Below are 17867 nucleotides of genomic sequence, written 5' to 3'. Positions count from 1 at the left end.
ATTCAGAAAGCAATATGAATGTGTATAATTCTATTGATAGTTAAATATGCATGTCTATAGGAGATGATGATATAAAAAAGACCAAGGCTGGTAATGTTTTGCAAGTGATTAGACCATAAGTAGAAACAGATTAATTTTATCAAATTACTGGAATGTAGCTAAATGTAGTTTCACTGAGTTAAAAACATGATCGCATGAGAAATGACTTTTAAACGTCTCAACGCATTTTACTATTAATATTATATTATCAATCGAGTAAAACAAAACTATATGTATTGGCATAAAATATAATTAGGTTGTCTTGGACTAAACCGGATGATACAAAGGAATATATTTTCTCTTTAAATAAATGATTGGCAATGTGTTAAGAATTGACCTACACTTTGTGTGAGTTTATTTGAGTATGAACCTTTATAGAGTGAGGGCTAAATTGTATGAACGTTGGAGCTGTCGATGTTACAATGTTTCGTGGTCATGTGACCAGTGGAAAAGATGTATATCGTGTAAACGTCAAAATAAAAAATGATATGTGTGTGAACTAATGAATTTAACACTCATGCTGATTTAAGTTCCGAAAATATGCTTTTTCCTAGAAAATGCTTGTGGAGAATAATTATGTTTTAAACTGTTAAAAAAGACATTTTCAGCCCAAACTAAACACATTGTAGCAGGAAGTTTATGGTTTTTCAAATATATTTATCTAATGGTTTAATTAACAAGATATCTCGATTTCAGACATGTAAGACCACATCTTTCAAAGTGTATGTATATCATTGGAGAAAACACTAACATATTGTGTCTGTCTTTTATTGACTAAATATGTGGTTGCCTACCCCGACCCGTTAGGTCAGCCACGTCTCCTTTCGGGGCCCTCTGTAATAAGCGTCACCTTATGTGTCCCATACTGCCTGCCAGTGTAAGATTTCCGGTTGATGTATTTTTGTAATAATGATCGGTTTGCACAAGTCATTGGTTGAGAGAAACGTTAGCAGTGAGTTGAGTTTTAAGCTGCTTTGAGCGAGTTGCAGTTACAATAGGAAGTAGAAAGCGCTGGGAACTGGTTAGGCTATATGAGGGGAGTTGGCACGCCCCTGTCTCATCTCACATTTCATCTCATGATTATGATTCTTGGCACACAGAGAGGAAAGTGCAAGATTACACAACAAAACAAGTATCATCATGTCTGGTATCTAGAAAGTGTAATATGCAAGTGTAATTTATTGTTAAACTATGATTATAAACTGTTTTATATTGTTTCTGTTGAGATTCAGTAGAAGTTCATTTCCTTGTATTGGGACAATAATTAGTTGTCAGGAATGGTGTACTATTTAATGTAAGCCGCGGTGAGGTTGCTATTGTAGATAATCGAATTATCTGTAAACTTCCGGAATAACATTGATGGATATCAAGCGTTATAGATACATTAGGAATATTCTTTGATGTTCTAGTGACACTTGACTGGTCTGGCACTGTGTAGAAAGCACTGGAAGCTGGTAAGGATATGTAAGTGGAGTGGGCACGCCCCTGTATCATCTCACACTTTATCTCACATCTCATCTCATGATTATTATTCTTGAATCTTATACTGCAACTTTATTGTGTACTGCCATTGTAACTGCTGTGCAGTAATTTGTATTGAATTGTACACCTAGTTAATTTTGTAGTACAATTGTTGATTGTATACCATTTGTTGGCAGACAACAAACGTGACGTATCATAGACTACGGTTAGAGTAGCTTCCCTTTCCCTCCAGCGGATAGCCAAGCGAAGGTCAGTAGAAAAAAATTGTCTAGGCAATTGTTGTTTTTCCTATATGTAGTTAAGCCACGGCAAAAGAAACAGGTTTCAGTTAGAACTATATCAACTGTTGTAACATTTGACCGTTTTCTAAATGGTATTGTTTGTTCTTAGCTTTCGGCCATGGGAGCCGTGCCAATTTACATTTGTCAGAGGGTACACAAAGTATGTGATCTAGACTACCAGTAGTCGGACTTTCATTTTGGAAGGCTCGGTGGCTTAGTGGCTGAGATCGCTGACTTTGTGTGCTGGCATTGCAGCAGATCTCAGACTGCATCATGTATTGTCCTTGACGTTATATGTAGGGTATTTTGGGATGCATAGTGTTAATACATTTTGTTTCAACCTAATGTGACAGTGAACAGCAGACATACGCCTTTGCGTTTACCATTATTCCTTGTTGTGGATATATGAAATTGAGATTGAGATCCTTTGATGCGTTTTAACTAACATATCGTTTTTAGTTTTAACAAAATCAGTAAATGCATAATCCTGTCACTGGATTATCTTGTTGGGACTCGACATAGTAGCGTATGATTATTTTATGAAATAAAATACCTCGCTAAACCCACTGCGCGAACACCTGCTGTCATATTCGGTTTTGACGTTTCATATTCATGTTCAACCGAATTCAATGACAATCAGCTAAATGACATTCAAAAACTTCACGATGGCGGCCACTAACTTTCCACTGGTTCCAGGATGCTCCTCTTGGGGATGTGGACCACAGCCCACTTTGGACCTTTTGCTTTTGGCGTGACCCTGATGAGTTGAAGTGACGTGACTGTTGTGGCTTGTACCACATGTTCCCTTGAATTTTCAGGTGAGCAATTGACTTGCCTTTGCATGTGTTTGTGACGGTTGCCACCTTTGAGGCAGGGTACGGTCACCTTTTTGCGAACACCTGGCATCATCACTATTTGAAAGTGAATCATATACACATGTTGTTGATGTAGCCGGAATTGTACAATCGAGATATTTCTATTGTATATGGAAAGGGTTTTGTCGCTGTATTTGCAATTGCAAGGAATTCACATTATGAAACACTAAATCTGAAATATATCTTTACCCTTGGGCATCTCATTCTCAGCTTCTTGGTTGTGTAATAAACTTGAGGTGAAGTGAAATGGGGTTTAACGTCGCGTCCCAGATTATTGCACTTAAATAGTGGTGTGTGTGTGTGTGTGTGTGTGTGTGTGTGTGTGTGTGTGTGTGTGTGTGCGTGCGTGCGTGCGTGCGTGCGTGCGTGCGTGCCTGTGTTTGTGTGTGTAACAACAAGTACCATATTTTAACGTCTTTTGGTATGACGGGGATAGAACCCTGAACCTTCCGCTCTCCGGGCGGACGCTCTACCACTAGACAACGAAAGGGGTCCTTCTGTCAAGAAACAACTCAGCATTATTGATATGCTTTAGTATAGTTCTATAAATTAGCAGATGATTTTATCACTTTGATATTTGTGACCATTATTAAAATGTGGCTCAATACAATGTTTTATTGTTTTGAAATATTATTACGTCCAAAAATAACCAAGATAAAAGCCTTGCATTCATCCCAGACTCTATTGACGTGTGTACATTCTAATATGCGTGAGCAATGTTGTCAATGTCTGCATAATGAACACGTTGTTTTGAACCAAGTTCATATCTAAACTCACATATAACTTTGTGTAAGAATTAAAGACAGATAATTCCGTGATGTTTATGATTTCAATGTATTTATCAAAACGAACATGATCAGGTTTGTTGGTCTGGATAGGCCTGAGGCTGTGTACTTGTTAATCACAATAGTGTAAAAAAGGACAGAGAATGCAATGATATTAATGATTTTATTGGATTTATCAAAAAGAACATGATCAGGTTTGTTGGGCTGGATAGGTCTGGGGCTCTATACGAACTTATTCCAAAGTATTTTGTATTTATCATTTTCCATGACGCCCTCTACGTATTCTGGGCCTCCACAAGCACTGTAACCACTAAGGTACCCGATTCAGGAAGTATACGATTGATGGCTTGAGATATAAGCCGGTGTTTTATAGTCTCGCTCCAACATCCTATCTAAAATTCATTTAGCGATTTATGTATCGACCGCCCTTCGTGTATGCGAAGAGCCTACAGATTGTGTAGATACCGGATGCAGGTTAATTTACGATCTTGGCAGTTATTTCAAGCAAACGTTGGGATTAATACTTATCATATTCTGGATAGTGTTAGAGGTGTGTGTGTGTGTGTGTGTGTGTGTGTGTGTGTGTGTGTGTGTGTGTGTGTGTGTGTGTGTGTGTGTGTGTGTGTGTGTGTGTGTGTGTACATGTGCATGTGTGCGTGCGTGCGTGCGTATGTGCGTGCAATTCATGTGTGCATGCGTGTGTGTACATGGCTGCATGGAGTTTCCTTTTTGCAAGTCGAGTTTTGTTTTACTATCAACGGACATGACATGTGATATATCGTCAAAGACACAAAACAAACAAGTCATTACCTCTAACAAAATGTTTCTATAATTCATTTCTCGTACATGTACTTTTTATATTATTTGTGATAGTAACTCAATGCACATGATTTTAATATTGATAATAAGGATGGAACAGTTATGGTAGTAAACAACACAATTTGAAAATATATTGAATTGATTCATTGCAAATTCTCAATAGTGTTATAAGTGGCCTCGTACTCGACAATGTGGAGTTATGTCTCTTTTTTCTTTGTGCATTTGCATGTCTCCCTGTCTTATTTGAAAGGTAAATATATTTTCAGTACTTCAGGTATTTTACGTATAAAAATACGTGTTTTGTTAAACATGCGTCCATTTGCTATATCATTATGCTGTTCAGAAATTAGGCCAACATTTATTTAATGTTTGTTTGTTTGGGGTTTTTCATTATTTTTATTTCAATTCAGTAGACATATATCTGTAAAATAGATACATGAGGTTTACAAATGTAGCACTTCATAGGATCTTAAAACATTGTCAAGATATGGGTACAATACATATATTGGATTGACTGATAGATTATCATAAGTAGGCTATTTATTCTTTCTATTTTCTGTCAAATTTATTACTACTACTATTTGTTATTGCATGCACAACAGATAAATCCCTAAGTACGTCTTTTTCACGTTAATGGCTACGTTATGAACACAGATAGCCACGGACAGCTACGATGAACCACGTATGGATACGTTACACTACGTAAGACTTTTTTACGCTTAAGTACGTTATTTAACGCAAGTGTGACTTAGTCTTTAAGGACATCGCTGGGATTTGGATGGCAATTAGTGAAACAATTAGACGAAATAATTGGTTGGTATAAATATTCATTTTTATAGCAGATTACCTCCTGAGATGGTTCACCTTCCTCTTAATAACGAACACGCTTATAACCAACTGGCGTATACAATGAACTCTTTATATATATGCATATATATATGTGTGTATGTGCATAATAAACCTTAAACCTCAGAGGCATCTACTTATGAGAAAACATTGTGATATATATACTCATCAGAAAAAGAAACACAATACGGATATTTTTGGCCTTAAAAGCAGAATTGGCGGACCATGAAGGGCTTAATGTGTTATAATGTCAGTGACAATATTCCCGGATCAAAATGATCACAACAAGGACATGCAAAGCACAAGTCTGGAAACACGTACGATTCGGACAAACGCTTCCAGTGCATTAACAAAAGGGCCATAAGGCTGCACGTACTGCACGTGCAGCAGCACTATGAACGGTATTAAAGTGCAGGGTTTTCTGCGTCAGTTCAACAGTTCAACAACATGCCAAGATTAACAGAAGTGCAAAGAAACAACGTCAAAGGCCGCTTGCAGGCAGGGGATTCCCGATCAGCTGTAGCCAAGGTTTTCTAATATAATGTAGTGCCCAGCACCATCACAAGGCTATGGGATCGGATCAACACGTGATCGTCCAAGGTTGAGTCGACAGCAACAACATAGTCAACAACGACTGCATAGATGTCGTCAACACAGCGTATAGCCTCAACTGCGATGGAGAGATGTCTGGTTCAGCGACGAATCAAGATTTCTCCTCCTTGTCGAGGGGATGGAAGATCACGGGTCTACAGACGTCGGGGAAAACGTTACGCCGGAATAAGTGAACAGGAAGTGGGCAGGTTTGGTGTGGGTAGCGTTATGATGTGGGTGGCTATCTCTCATCATGGCAGGACAGGTTTGGTCCATATCAAGGGCAAGCTTACGGCTCAACGATACATCAACGAAATTCTCCTACCACACGTCCTCTCAATTACTGCCAACGGCAACGGTGTACACCAGCAGGACAACGCTCGACTGCATACAGCACGGATCACAAGAGCCTGTGCACACAACAACATCGTTGATGTTCTCCCCTCCCTCCAGAATCCCTGATTTGAACCCGATAGAGCCCCTGTGGGATGATATGGATAGACGGCTACGCCGACGTCAACCACAACCCCAGGCGTTGCAAGCAGAGTGGGCTACCATTCTCCAGGATGTGATTCGCATATTCGTCTCTTCCATGGGCAGGAGATGTCAGTCCGGTATCGATTCCAAGGGGGACATACGCGTTATTGATGGTAGGTGACGTCACCAACCTTGTACCGACAACTGAGAAGACTACAATCACCAAGTGTTGTCTCCACAACATTTTGGCTCAATACCATATATAGTTCCTCGTATAAATGTATTTTCCTACCTCACACAAATCTGGCTTTACGTATCTTTTTTGGAACAGAATATATACACTCTTCAAAAAAGGAAACGCACAGGTAGTATGTAGTTCATTAAACCTGACTACACAAAAAGTCTGGTATTTAAATTGGATGTATGTTATTGGAAAATGTTGGTCGCCTGATATTCAACAAACGGTGTGTCAAAACGTAGCCATTGTCGATTTGCAATGTCTTAAACGGCATTATTTTAAAGCATATTACACGTGCACGCTATGGCTTCGTATCTTGTGGTAGTGGCTATAAAAAGGTAAGCATAAGCCAATAATTTGTCATTCAATTCGTCAACATTTTTCAAGTTCGAAAATGCCGAGATTCGGCGCTGTCATAGGACGTATCCAAAGAGGGGAATCGCACGCCACTTCAACGTACAGCAGAGACCATTTGTTGCCTTTGGGACCGATACACACAGTTCAATTCCACTGCAGATCACCCGAGAACCGGCCGACCAAGAGTTACCACCCCTGCACAGGATCACAACATTCGACTTTTCCACCTACGTCATCGCAATCTCACAGCTACAGAGACTGCAGGACGCATCCCTGTTTTGAGGAGGATATTGGACCAGACTGTCAGGAACCATCTTCGCGAGGCTGGAATCCGACCCAGAAGACCAGTTATCGTCCCTGTTTTGCAAAAGACCCATCGACAGCGACGCTTGCGTTGGTGCCATACCTTACAGCCTTTGAATTCGAGGAACTGGAGACGAGTGTGGTTTAGCGATGAATCACGATTTCTTCTTCACCAGCGAGGTGGAAGACAACGTGTGTATTGTCGTCGTTTTTCCCCACATTGTGTACGTGAATTCGACAAATTCGGTGGCGGTAGTGTCATGGTGTAGGCGGCCATATCTTACACCACGAGATCTGGCTTGGTTGTGGTTCAGGTAAATTTGACAGCAAATTGCTACATGAATCAAATTCTTCAACCTCACCTTTTTCTAATTATTGACCGCCAGAGCGAGCTGTTTCAAGAGGACAACGCTCTACCTCACACAGCTCGTGTCACGGTAGACTACCTTCATAATACCAACATCAACGCCTTGCACTGGCCGTCGACATCTCCAGATCTCAACCCATTCGAACACCTCTGATGAACTCGATCGACGTGTACGTCAACGTCAGAACACGCCACAAACACTCCCACAACTGACCAACGCGTTACAAGCAGAATGGCGCAGAGTTACGCAGGACAGAGTTCGTACACGTATCCAGTCAGTGCCGAGGAGATGCACAGCGGTCACACGAGATACTGAGTTCAGGGCAACCTTGTGGCCGTATGTGACATGACAATGGCCAGTTTTCAATGCCTTTGTACAACGACAACATGTGACTATCAAGCTCCAAAATTTCACATTTGTATCGATGATATTAAATTAAATATATCGACTTTATTTGGCACAATAAATTTCCTAAAAGTGTATATTTGAGTGTATATGAGACCCGTTAAGATCCGGAGAAGAATATGTCTTCAGCAACCCATACCTGCCGTAAAAGGCGACTATGCTTGTCGTAAGAAGCGACTAAAGGGATCGGGTGGTCAGGCTCGCTGACTTGGTTGATCTATGTTATCGTATCCCAATTGCGTGGATCGATGCTCATGATATCAATCACTGGATTGTCTGGTCCAGATTCGATTATTTACCAACCGCCGTCATATAGCTGGAATATTGCTGAGTTCGGCCTTAACAACAAATAAACTAATATATATGAAAGTATTATTATACCCACATGAATACAAAGCTATCTATTTGTTGAAAAAACAGTTTGACTTGGGGCCGTGACAATATTATGGTCTCCTAATTTACAGTTGCAGAGATGGCCCAGTGTTCTTAGGCGCCGCAACTCGCCGTGCATAGTTGCGACCCTTGGGTACACCAGAAACCTTGGATTGTGGTTTCGCTTGGCCCAATTTACGTTTCTAGGAGTGTCAGCACCAAATCCTTGCTCGTGGGTTTCATCAATGTGGTAAACATCTGAGACCTGTCTCACTTAGGGCTTTCCTTTCACATTAAGCCGTGACAAAACGAGCATACTGTTAAAAGCGGCGTTAAACCCAACTCAATCACTCGCTCACCTATGGTGAAATGTTACTGATCAACTGTCCTCAACAGAATCTTGGTAAGTGGAGGTAGCGGACGTAAAATGTAATCTTTGGTTTCGTTTGTCTGTTGTTTAACGATGCCTGTCATGTTATCCCAATTGCGTGGATTGATGTTCATGACTCATTATTTACATATGACCGTCATACAGATGGCATATTGCTGAGGGGGCGTTAAACAACAACCATACATGTATGTAGTCGTTACTCCATATACTACAAACAAAAAACAACCAAGTCAGCGAGTCTGACCACCCAATGCCGTTGGTCGCCTCGTCCGACAAGCACTGGTTGCTGAAGACTAATTATCGGGACTTAACGGGATCTTCAGTGGTAAGAAATGACACATCTTTGCTTGCATCATGTTTGATAATTCAGTGTATGATATCTGCTTTGTACCCCGCACAAATTCGCTCCCACAACTTCGTTTGTCTCCGCCTCTAACTTATCACAAACTTGGCCGCGCCAAAGAGCTTAAGTTAACTGGACAGGTATTTTCAGCATTGAACATTTCTAATTAGGCTCCAAATTGATATTGAGGTGGCCACTTCCAAGATGCAACAAAATGTTGGTGAATGGATACTGGTCATTCATCACAAAAGCCTGGATATATTAATGTACAGGATAATGGAGGAAGTATATTCGTTGACATCTTCCCGAGGCAAGCGTGTCCACTAGCCTATATCAAAGCCGAGTTTCTACCATTGCCACATCAAGGCGTGTCCATTAGCCTATATCAAAGCCGAGTTTCTACCATTGCCACATCAAGGCGTGTCCATTAGCCTATATCAAAGCCGAGTTTCTACCATTGCCACATCAAGGCGTGTCCATTAGCCTATATCAAAGCCTAGTTTCTACCATTGCCACATCAAGGCGTGTCCATTAGCCTATATCAAAGCCTAGTTTCTACCATTGCCACATCAAGGCGTGTCCATTAGCCTATATCAAAGCTGAGTTTCCACCCTTGCCACATCAAGGCGTGTCCACTAGCCTATATCAAAGCCGAGTTTCCACCCTTGCCACATCAAGGCGTGTCCATTAGCCTATATCAAAGCCGAGTTTCCACCCTTGCCACATCAAGGCGTGTCCACTAGCCTATATCAAAGCCGTGTTTCTACCCTTGCCACATCAAGGCGTGTCCATTAGCCTATATCAAAGCCGAGTTTCCACCCTTGCCACATCAAGGCGTGTCCATTAGCCTATATCAAAGCCGAGTTTCCACCATTGCCACATCTAGGCGTGTCCACTAGCCTATATCAAAGCCGAGTTTCTACCCTTGCCACTTCAAGGCGTGTCCACTAGCCTATATCAAAGCCGAGTTTCCACCCTTGCCACATCAAGGCGTGTCCACTAGCCTATATCAAAGCCGAGTTTCCACCCTTGCCACATCAAGGCGTGTCCACTAGCCTATATCAAAGCCGAGTTTCTACCCTTGCCACATCAAGGCGTGTCCATTAGCTCATATCAAAGCCTAGTTTCTACCCTTGCCACATCAAGGCCACTTTGCTCGGCTCGACCCTGGCGCCACCACGCGTAGATCACGAGTTGTGCCCCTTGTAACGAAAACGCGATATCCAATCAAAGCTCGTACAGCTTCACAAAGATGGTGACTACCTCAGGCGACGACCTAGTCGATCAGATAACGAAATCATTCGCGATTTCATCCATGAAAAGATTGTATCAACCAAGACAGGCAGTGATAAATCTCTTTCATACGAAGGCACAGCAGGCGTGGATTGTGATTTTGTGAAACATTCTCTGGTTGGACGATCGATATGTGCGATAGTCCTATAACATTCAGCGCAGAAAAGTGAGGTGAGGTGAAGTTGGGTTTAAGGTCGCGTCCAAGATTATTGCACTTATATAGCGACGTGTGTTTGTGTGGCCGCTTGTACTATTTCGGACTGATGCCGATTTATAGTGCTAGCTCACTGAGATACAATGCCGCAGTTTAACATGAATACCCCACTCAGACACAGTATACTGACTCCGAGCCGACCAGTCCTTGTTTAGCCCTTCAATGCCGAGCGGCAGACAGGGTAACAACAAGTACCATCTTTTAACGTATTTTGGTATGACGCGGCCGGGGATCGAACCCCTGACCTTCCGCTCTCCGAGGGGACGCTCTACCACTAGACCACGGAGGCGGTCCGCAGAAAAGTGAGCTTGGTGTGGCAAGGGTGGAAACAAGACTTTGATAAAAAGGCTAGTGGACTCTCATGCCTCGGGAAGATGATTCGTTGACTGACTTCAAAATTTGACATGTACCGTGCATGTGATGTGAGTTTTTTTGCATTTCATATTACACTGAACAAAATCGTCAAGGACATTTTTGCAGACCAAGCTCACAATTTCATAAAAAAAACATCCCCCCAAATAGCCATGATCCCTAACATTTTTTTTTCAGTATACATCATGCATACATAAAACCGGAACTGCGTCATGATATGAAGGACAGACGCAGGTGTTGTTCGCAGTTACACCCAAGTTTATTACTGATAAATTTCTTAAACCCAAGTGTGTGGACCTGGGTTCATCAGTCCAGACACAGACCTCTGCACGAGTAATACAGCTACATCTTTAGAAGTGAATTCCAAAGTCTATAAATCAAACACCACAATTAGTCCAAATTGTGAATTCTACAACGTCCAGTGCTATACGTGTGTTCGACAGTAACATCAAATGTGATATTAACTGTAGTAAAAACTAAACCCTTTAAACTGGAGACAGTAAGCTAGAAAGTTAAACACGAAGGTGCTTTGAGGGGCGCGCTTCGGGAGGCTATTGTGTGATAGTGCACTAGGTGATGGAGGCTGTAGCAAAGTACTCATGCAGTAAGTTGAAACAGAGAATTAGGAGAGCTGAAGTGTGAAGTATATGTTTAAAACATACTTGACTGAATATTTAATTCAGTAAAAATCTAAACTAATAAAACTCTCAAAATATATAGAACTATCTGATCCTGTCACATACATAAATACAGTGGTAATAAATCCAGCAAAACAAACGAAAGTCAGTTCTTTTTTGGAGCGGTGACACTTTCTCCCCACATTCAGCGCAGAAAAGTGAGCATGGGTGGAAACAAGACTTTGATAAAAAGGCCAGTGGACGCTCTTCTCTGGGGAAGATTTGTTGACTGACTTCAGAATTTGACATGTACCGTGCATGTGATGTGAGTTTGCTTGCATCTGATATGACACTGGGCCCGTGAAGATCCGGGGTAGAATAGGGTCTTCAGCAACCCATACTTGCCGTAAAAGGCGACTATGCTTGTCATAAAAGGCGACTAACGGGATCGGGTGGTCAGGCTCGCTGACTTGGTTGATGCATGTCATCGGTCCCAATTGCGTGGATCGATGCTCATGTTGTCAATCACTGGATTGTCTGGTCCAGACTCGATTATTTACAGACCGCCGTCATATAACTGGAATACTGCTGAGTGCGGCGTTAAACAACAAACCAAACCAAAACCAAAAACATCATATTACACTGAACAAAAACGTTAAGGACATTTTTGCAGTGAAGACCAAGCTCACAATTTCATCAAAAAACATCCCCCTAAATAGTGATGATCCCTAACATTTTTTGTTCAGGATACATCATGCATACATAAATACAGTGGTAATGAATCCAGCAAAACAAACGAAAGTCAGTTCTTTGTGGGAGCGGTGACACTTTCTCCCCACTCACCATGTAATATTAAGTATTCATTGCGTCCGTCAAGGAGACTGACAGACAATATGTCTTAGCTAGTCATCTATGTGACGTCATATGTCGAGCATGGTCGTCCCAATGTAGCCAGGAGACCGCGTCGAGCGTCCTGCGTCCATGGCGGTCAGGTTGGTTGTCTTTTTAAAACATGTTGAAGCTTCTAATGTATTTCATGTGTGGATGGCGTGAATCTCAGGCCACTTTGAAGTTGATGTATTGCACAATTCTCCAAACAGTTGAAACAATACGGGAAGGACACTGTGTTAAAACAGTCAGGAATGAATTGGATAATTGTCTTAGTTTGCAATTGTATTAGTTAGAAAATCTGATGCGTTGGATAACGTTAGTTGTACTCGATGAAGTAACAGTATTAGTAGCACCTGCAGTTGTAGTAGCATTAGTAGCAGCTTTAGTAGTAGTAAGAAGTAGTAGTGATGGTGGTAGTAGAAGTAGCAGCACTAGTAGAAGTAGTAGTAGCAGTAGTAGTAGGAGCTGCAGTAGTAGCAGTAGTAGTAGGAGCTGCAGTAGTAGCAGTAGTAGTAGTAGTATTAGTAGTAGCAGCGTTAGTAGTAGCAGTAAGTAGTAGTAGTGATGGTGGTAGTAGAAGTAGCAACACTAGTGGTAGTAGTAGTAGCAGAAGTAGCAGGAGCTGCAGTAGTAGTAGTAGTAGTACTAGTAGTAGCAGATTTAGTAGTAGTAGTAAGTAGTAGTAGTGATGGTGGTAGTAGAAGTAGCAGTAGTAGTAGTAGTAGTAGCAGTAGTAGTAGTAGTACTAGTAGTAGCAGCTTTAGTAGTAGTAGTAAGTAGTAGTAGTGATGGTGGTAGTAGAAGTAGCAACACTAGTAGTAGTAGTAGCAGTAGTAGTAGTAGTAGTAGTAGCAGTAGTACCAGTAGTAGTAGTAGTACTAGTAGTAGTAGCTTTAGTAGTAGTAGTAAGTAGTAGTAGTGATGGTGGTAGTAGAAGAAGCAACACTAGTAGTAGTAGTAGCAGTAGTAGCAGGAGCTGTAGTAGTATTGATAGTGGCAGTGGTAGTAAGAGTAACACTAGTAGTAGTACTAGTAATGGCGATAGTAATAGTAGAAGTTGCATCTGCAGTAGTAAGACTAGTAGTAGTTGTAGTAGTTGCATCTGCAGTAGTAGTGATGGTGGTAGTAGGAGTAATAGTTGCATCTGCAGTAGTAGTGATGGTGGTAGTAGAAGTAGTAGTTGCATCTGCAGTAGTAGTGATGGTGGTAGTAGTAGTAGTAGTTGCATCTGCAGTAGTAGTGATGGTAGTAGAAGTAGTAGTTGCATCTGCAGTAGTAGTGATGGTGGTAGTAGAAGTAGTAGTAGCATCTGCAGTAGTAGTGATGGTGGTAGTAGAAGTATTAGTTGCATCTGCAGTAGTAGTGATGGTGGTAATAGAAGTAGTAGTTGCATCTGCAGTAGTAGTGATGGTGGTAGTAGAAGTAGTAGTTGCATCTGCAGCAGTAGTGATGGTGGTAGTAGAAGTAGTAGTTGCATCTGCAGTAGTAGTGATGGTGGTAGTAGAAGTAGTAGTTGCATCTGCAGTAGTAGTGATGGTAGTAGAAGTAGTAGTTGCATCTGCAGTAGTAGTGATGGTGGTAGTAGAAGAAGTAGTTGCATCTGCAGTAGCAGTGATGGTGGTAGTAGAAGTAGTAGTTGCATCTGCAGTAGTAGTGATGGTGGTAGTAGAAGAAGTAGTTGCATCTGCAGTAGTAGTGATGGTGGTAGTAGAAGTAGTAGTTGCATCTGCAGTAGTAGTGATGGTGGTAGTAGAAGTAGTAGTTGCATCTGCAGTAGTAGTGATGGTGGTAGTAGAAGTGGTAGTAGCAACTGCAGTAGTAGTGATGGTGGTAGTAGAAGTAGTAGTTGCATCTGCAGTAGTAGTGATGGTGGTAGTAGAAGTAGTAGTTGCATCTGCAGTAGTAGTGATGGTGGTAGTAGAAGTAGTAGTTGCATCTGCAGTAGTAGTGATGGTGGTAGTAGTAGAAGTAGTAGTTGCATCTGCAGTAGCAGTGATGGTAGTAGTAGAAGTAGTAGGAGCATCTGCAGTAGTAGTGATGGTGGTAGTAGAAGTAGTAGTAGCATCTACAGTAGTAGTGATGGAGGTAGTAGTAGTAGTAGTAGCATCTGCAGTAGTAGTGATGGTGGTAGTAGTAGTAGTAGTTGCATCTGCAGTAGTAGTGATGGTGGTAGTAGTAGCAGTAGTAGCGTCTGCAGTAGTAGTGATGGTGGTAGTAGTAGTAGTAGTTGCATCTGCAGTAGTAGTGATGGTGGTAGTAGTAGTAGTAGTAGCATCTGCAGTAGTAGTACTAGTAGTAGTAGTCTTAGAGATTAACATAATCATTGACGTTTGAACACATGGATGAAAGAAGCTGATTGAACTCATACCTCAGTAACATGTTGGTTACATATCGTGATATCGATCACCTATGTAACTGGAAATTGTTACATTTTCCTTGAATAGTTGGTGGTGTACCGAGACAATATGGGCGGCTAACACCTTCCAGACGCGAGTTTGCACCTGGTTTGTAGAAATACAAGCCGTGTCTGGTCTGTTTGTTTGCTTGTTTGTCGTTTAACGCCACACTCAGCAATATTCCAACCACATGACGGCGGTCTGTAAATAATCGAGTCTGGACCAGACAGTCCAGTCATTGACATCATGAGCATCGATCCATGCAATTGGGATACGATGACATGTATCAACCAGAATCAGAATCAGAATCAGTTTATTCTCAGAAACCACAAAAGGTGGTACAAGAGCATATTACAATAAATAATTATGCATATGTACAAAAAGCAGGCAAGATGGCAATTAATAACAACATGTGATTACCTAGCATTGTTAATACTAATGGACATTTTTACAATAAATCTCGATAATTTTTTTAGATCCTGTGTGTTTGTTGTTGATAAGAGGTTTACAAATTTTATAATATTTGGCCAGTCAGTATAATATGGTGAGAGAAATGTTCGCCTCTCTCTTTTAAAATATTTACATGTGAAAAAGTAGTGAAATTTCATCAGCAATAGATGGGGAATTACATAATTTACAAGTTCTATTTTCCTTTGGAATATTTTTCCACCAAGTCATCGAGCCTGACCAACTGATTTCGTTTGTCGCCTCTAAGCATGGGTAGCTGAAGACCAATTCTAACACGGTTCAAAACACGTACGTAACAATCATGGGATAGCCAGACAGTATGTGATTGTTTGTTAGCGACCAATATACGCTTGACAGAATCGAGTTTGAAAACATTAATATATGATGCTGAGTTTCCTTGAGTTTCTATGGTATGTCGGTACAGTCATAAACCTGTCGTCAGTGTCGTGGACAAATGTTCTGATGCTGTTGTCCAAAAGAGGAGAAAAAATGAGGATGATGAAATGTTTGATGACTAAGGTCTTGTCAGTCAGGTCTGACATCTGGTGCAGACTGGTGGCTTTCTGGTTCATGCTGTGCCGGATTAAGTGCAATGGCGGATGCCGTTGTGAAAATGGATTTCCGTATTTCATGTATCTAGGGGCGTTGTCAAATGAAAGTTCAGTATTTCATATATCTAGGGGCCTTGTCAAATGAAAGTTCAGTATTTCATATATCTATGGGAGTTGTCAGATAAAAGTTTTAGTATTACATGTATCTAGGGGCGTTGTCTATGAAAGGTTATTATTTCATGTATCTATGGGCGTTATCAAATGAAACTTCAGTATTACGTGTATATATGGGCGTCTTCAAATGAAAGTTCAGTATTCTATATATCTATGGGCGTTGTCAGATGAAAGTTCAGTATTACATGTATCTATGGGGGTTATCAAATGAAAGTTCAGTATTGCGTGTATATATCGGCGCTGTCAAATGAAAGTTCAGTATTACATGTATCTATGGGCGTTGTCAGATGAAAGTTCAGTATTGCGTGTATATATGGGCGTTGTCAGATCAAAGTTCAGTATTACATGTATCTAGGGGCGTTGTCAGATGAAAGTTCAGTATTACATGTATAAATGGGCGTTATCAAATGAAAGTTCAGTATTACATGTATCTATTGGCGTTGTCAATGAAAGGTTATTATTACATGTATCTATTGGCGTTATCAAATGAAGGTTTATTATTTCATGTTTCTAGGGGCGTTGTCAAATGAAAATTCAGTATTTCATGTATCTATGGGGGTTATCAAATGAAACTTCAGTATTACGTGTATATATGGGCGTCTTCAAATGAAAGTTCAGTATTCTATATATCTATGGGCGTTGTCAGATGAAAGTTCAGTATTACATGTATCTATGGGGGTTATCAAATGAAAGTTCAGTATTGCGTGTATATATCGGCGCTGTCAAATGAAAGTTCAGTATTACATGTATCTATGGGCGTTGTCAGATGAAAGTTCAGTATTGCGTGTATATATGGGCGTTGTCAGATCAAAGTTCAGTATTACATGTATCTAGGGGCGTTGTCAGATGAAAGTTCAGTATTACATGTATAAATGGGCGTTATCAAATGAAAGTTCAGTATTACATGTATCTATTGGCGTTGTCAATGAAAGGTTATTATTACATGTATCTATTGGCGTTATCAAATGAAGGTTTATTATTTCATGTTTCTAGGGGCGTTGTCAAATGAAAATTCAGTATTTCATGTATCTATGGGGGTTATCAAATGAAAGTTCAGTATTGCGTGTATATATCGGCGCTGTCAAATGAAAGTTCAGTATTACATGTATCTATGGGCGTTGTCAGATGAAAGTTCAGTATTGCGTGTATATATGGGCGTTGTCAGATCAAAGTTCAGTATTACATGTATCTAGGGGCGTTGTCAGATGAAAGTTCAGTATTACATGTATAAATGGGGGTTATCAAATGAAAGTTCAGTATTACATGTATCTATTGGCGTTGTCAATGAAAGGTTATTATTACATGTATCTATTGGCGTTATCAAATGAAGGTTTATTATTTCATGTTTCTAGGGGCGTTGTCAAATGAAAATTCAGTATTTCATGTATCTATGGGCGTTGTCAAATGAAAGTTCAGTATTTCATATATCTAGGGGCGTTGTCAAATGAAAGTTCAGTATTACATGTAACTAAGGGCGTTGCCAAATGAAAGTTCAGTATTTCTTGTATCTAGGGGCGTTGTCAGATGAAAGTTCAGTATTTCATGTATCTATGGGCCTTGTCAAATGAATGTTCAGTATTACATGTATCTAGGAACGTTGTCAAATGAAAGATTATTATTTCATGTATCTATGGGCGTTATCAAATGAAAGTTCAGTATTACATGTATCTATGGGCGTTATCAAATGAAAGTTCAGTATTACATGTATCTATGGGCCTTGTCAAATGAAAGTTCAGCTTTTCATGTATCTAGGGGCGTTGTGAAATGAAGTTCGGTATTTCATGTATCTATGGGCGTTGTCAAATGAAAGTTCAGTATTACATGTATCTATGGGAGTTATCAAATGAAAGTTCAGTATTTCATGTATCTAGGGGCGTTGGCAAATGAAAGTTCAGTATTACATGTATCTATGGGCGTTG

The 17867-nt window shown here is 40.5% G+C and overlaps 1 protein-coding gene across 1 annotated transcript in view; it reads left to right on the top strand.

Moving 5' to 3' along the window:
- The first annotated feature begins 12388 nt into the window (after positions 1 to 12388).
- The window catches only part of LOC124119029 (bestrophin-4-like), a 46338-nt gene continuing 40859 nt past the window's right edge, over positions 12389 to 17867 (top strand). The window contains exon 1 of the mRNA XM_048401952.1: positions 12389 to 12460. The gene's annotated coding sequence lies outside the window, so the exon portion shown is untranslated. The remainder of the gene's footprint in view (positions 12461 to 17867) is intronic.

This window comes from Haliotis rufescens, unplaced genomic scaffold (assembly GCF_023055435.1).
Source record: "Haliotis rufescens isolate VD_foot unplaced genomic scaffold, xgHalRufe1.0.p SCAF_24, whole genome shotgun sequence".
Classification (NCBI taxonomy): Eukaryota; Metazoa; Mollusca; class Gastropoda; order Lepetellida; family Haliotidae; genus Haliotis; species Haliotis rufescens.
Note: the sequence above shows the minus strand (reverse complement) of the source record. Positions and strands in the feature narration are given on the sequence as shown.